General features: G+C 36.8%; 1 protein-coding gene across 1 annotated transcript in view; it reads right to left on the reverse strand.

The window, feature by feature from the left end:
- LOC106874853 (acid phosphatase type 7) overlaps positions 1–977 on the reverse strand; it is an 8973-nt gene that overhangs the window by 5831 nt on the left and 2165 nt on the right. The window lies entirely within an intron of this gene.

A 977-nucleotide genomic window follows, 5' to 3' on the forward strand; every position in this document is an offset into this window, starting at 1 on the left:
TCTCTAGCTCAATAAGTACCAAGAAGAACTGCTGGTTTTAGTTAAGAATTTCTCATGCATTTAACTCATGCAAATGTGATATCTGTGATCCTTTATCAATGTAGCAATCCAAACTGTATCTTATCCAATCTAACACTAGTGGGTGCATTTATCACAGCATTAGGAAGACTGCCTTGTCCTATGAAGAAGTCTTCTCTATGTTGTCAGTGTTCATTCATAACATGTCCATGAGGGAAACAGAAGAAAAAGTAATGAAAGTTAGAGTGATGGAGAATGAAGAGAAAGAGAAATTGAATTGACAGTTATATGCTGATTGTTGGTAAGGAGATTGAATAGAAAACAGCATGTGTAATGCAGTAGGGTAGAAGGAGAGACAGGAAAGAAACAATGTGATGGAAGGAGGAATGAAAATGGGAAAGAGAATGGGGAATGACAACAATGGGTATTAGAGGAAGAAGTAATATGAGATTGAGCAATGGACAGCAATAAAGATGGGTGATGGTAAAAGAGAAGGAGTGACAGATGTCAATCACTAATAGGGGAGGGAATAATGGGAAACAGGAGATATACACATTACCAAGTGCCTTAAAGAAATGCACAAATACAATATTCTGAACAGTAGTGTTGACCTGTCTTTGTGGAAGTTATTTTGGTTCCATTGTAAGATTGGATTAATATGAGGGGAAACTGAGGAGCACTGACTTATAAATGTTTGAGACTAGAAGTGAGTGTAATTATGCTATAGTTCTGGGATCAGTGAAAATTACCTGTCTTTAAAAGTAGAATAACTGAAACTGTGAATGAAGGGCAGATTGCATGAAGTATGATATCATCAAGTGATGTGTGCAGGGGTAAGCCATGGGTGCTGAACATAGAGGATACACAAATGTTGAAATGACATAAGGCAAGCATATCTCATAAGATATGTAATATCAGCATGCATGAATGTAGTTGCATACAAATATCAAGTGCATACG

Source organism: Octopus bimaculoides, chromosome 4 (assembly GCF_001194135.2).
Source record: "Octopus bimaculoides isolate UCB-OBI-ISO-001 chromosome 4, ASM119413v2, whole genome shotgun sequence".
NCBI classification, from domain to species: Eukaryota; Metazoa; Mollusca; class Cephalopoda; order Octopoda; family Octopodidae; genus Octopus; species Octopus bimaculoides.